This window comes from Triticum urartu, chromosome 2 (assembly GCF_003073215.2).
Source record: "Triticum urartu cultivar G1812 chromosome 2, Tu2.1, whole genome shotgun sequence".
Taxonomy (NCBI): domain Eukaryota; kingdom Viridiplantae; phylum Streptophyta; class Magnoliopsida; order Poales; family Poaceae; genus Triticum; species Triticum urartu.
In genome coordinates this window covers 43,195,397-43,198,007 of record NC_053023.1, presented here as the reverse complement: position 1 = coordinate 43,198,007, position 2,611 = coordinate 43,195,397, and positions in this window count along the sequence as shown.

Below are 2,611 nucleotides of genomic sequence, written 5' to 3'. Positions count from 1 at the left end.
GTCTGCCAAACAACAAGTGGTCACATATAATGAAAAAGAAATGATTTATCAAATCGATGAGCCGGGTGGGACAACAAGGGACGATAGGTCTTATGGTGGAGTTGCTTACGAGGTGCACCTCAAAAACCGTTGGTGCTAGTGTGAGAGGCCACACAAGTATCATTGGCCTTACTCGTATTTGATGACCGCAACACGGGCGAGAAACATGCACGTATCCAATGGCACAATGGTGCAGTTTCACAAGTTCACATTGGAACGAACAAGGTTGACATGGGCGCCTCGGTTTAATCCTTTCCTTGATGCCTCACAATGGCATGAGTATGTTGGGCCGGACATTGTGCCAGATCCCGCACTCATGGTGCCTATGAGGGGAAGAAGAAGAAAGAAGAGATTCCGGAGTGACATGGATGATCTAGTTGGATTCACCAGAATGAAGCAATTTGGTAGTGGTCATTTCATGGAGCCACCGGAGAACAACAATTGTGGAGAATGCAACGATACAGGACACAACGTTAGGACATGCAAGAAACCAAGAACCAACACGGGCACTAGTCAACCACGTGGACAGAGGGCTAGCCTTGGAGGGGGCCGTGGCCATGGAGGAAGGACTAGCCTTGGAGGTGGCCGTGGAGGAAGGACTAGCCTTGGAGGGGGGCTGTGGCCGTGGATCCGGTGGATCTAGGACACGTCGGGTTGATAGGGGAAGGCCTATCGACGTGTTGCTCAATCCGGATGGTTGAAATAATGTGAATGGTACTACTTTTAATATGTTCATGCATGTGTTGTTATATTTCCCTCTTTACATGTCAATGTGTTCATATTTTGACTTAACATCTTTATTTGTTGTAGGCATGGCTTCATCCGGTTCCATGACGAGGCCACCGTGTGCTCACCAAGAAGACATGCCACACAAGTGGAAGGACGCATCTTTGGACAAGGTGATAGAGAAAGACATGAAGATTCCGCCATGTTGGTGTGGAGATGTTTGCAAGGTGAAGGAGTCCACCGACCGAAAGAAGTCATGGATCAAAGGAAAGAGATATTTTGTTTGCCACAATTATGCTTATGATCGTGCGCTTCCAACTAACGCCTATGACCTTCCACCGGTATGCTAGAGAAGTAACATGTTACTCTAAAATGTGTGTCAACACTAACATCCGTTTTATATGCAGTCACCTCCTCCTCTATGCAAGTATTTCAGCTAGATAGATCACGAAGTGCCAAAAGATATCCAAAAGGACCAATTAGAAGATTGTCTTAGATGCCAGCGGCTGTTCGAAGAAAGGTTTCAAAGAGGCATGGAGGAAGAGCGTCGTCAGAAAGAGAGGATGGAGCGGAAGCAACGCGAGGAGGAGAGGGCACGCCAAGCGAAGCTTGCTCGTGAGGATGAGAGGGAAAGAAAGCTTGCAAAAGCTCGCAAGGCACAACAGGAGGATGAGGCACATGACAAGAAGGGGAAATGGCCCCGTATGACTCAGTAAAGCCATCATTTCGGTGGACTCGTCATGTAACCAGATGAAGCCATGCCAAATTTATCATGAGCTATGTAGTACTAAGGCAAGAAGCCATGTGTTGTGAACTTGTCGTGAATGAATTTGCCATTTGTATTGAATTTGGTGTGAAAATGTTTGCAAGGTGTCGTGAATGAATTCAGTTTGTCATCATATTCTGTGATTTGTCATGATTCTTATTGAAAAAACTGTTGTGCTGGGAAGAGAAGAGGGATAGAACAGAACAGAGTGCTCTGTTTTCAGAGTTTTTAACCCTACCGCCACAGGCTCTGGCGGTAGGCTGCTGGACCCTACCGCCATAGTTAGTGGCGTGCTACCTCTTGAGCACTGCGTTGGATTTCCCCGAAGTGGAAAGGATGATGCAGCAAAGTAGCGTAAGTATTTCCCTCAGTTTTCGAGAACCAAGGTATCAATCCAGTAGGAGGTTGCGCGCGCGTCCCCTGGTGTTGGAAATATGCCCTAGAGGCAATAATAAATTAGTTATTATTATATTTCCTTGTTCATGGTAATCGTTTATTATCCATGCTAGAATTGTATTGATAGGAAACTCATATACATGTGTGGATACATAGACAACACCATGTCCCTAGTAAGCCTCTAGTTGACTAGCTCGTTGATTAATAGATGGTTACGGTTTCCTGACCATGGACATTGGATGTCATTGATAACGGGATCACATCATTAGGAGAATCATGTGATGGACAAAGACCCAATCCTAAGCCTAGCACAAGATCATGTAGTTCGTATGCTAAAGCTTTTCTAATGTCAAGTATCATTTCCTTAGACCATGAGATTGTGCAACTCCCGGATACCGTAGGAGTGCTTTGGGTGTGCCAAACGTCACAACGTAACTGGGTGGCTATAAAGGTACACTACAGGTATCTCCGAAAGTGTCTGTTGGGTTGGCACGAATCGAGACTGGGATTTGTCACTCCGTGCAAACGGAGAGGTATCTCTGGGCCCACTCGGTAGGACATCATCATAATGTGCACAATGTGATCAAGGAGTTGATCACGGGATGATGTGTTACGAAACGAGTAAACAGACTTGCCGGTAACGAGATTTAACAAGGTATCGGGATACTGATGATCGAATTTCGG